This window comes from Aplysia californica, unplaced genomic scaffold (assembly GCF_000002075.1).
Source record: "Aplysia californica isolate F4 #8 unplaced genomic scaffold, AplCal3.0 scaffold00118, whole genome shotgun sequence".
Taxonomy (NCBI): domain Eukaryota; kingdom Metazoa; phylum Mollusca; class Gastropoda; order Aplysiida; family Aplysiidae; genus Aplysia; species Aplysia californica.
The window spans coordinates 545243-545448 of NW_004797388.1; positions in this window are offsets into that span (position 1 = coordinate 545243).

Here is a 206-nt window from a genome sequence, read left to right on the forward strand (position 1 = left end):
GTGCATATCTACTGGAGGACTCGACAGGACCCAATAATAGCCCAACTACTTGACTAGTGACACCATAGAAGTGTGTCTACTTCATGTTCTAAACACACTGTTAGCGTTAGTACGCGAGTAATAATAATAACAACAACAATAATGATAATAATAATGATAATAATAATAATAATAATAATAATAATAATAATAATAATAATAATAAT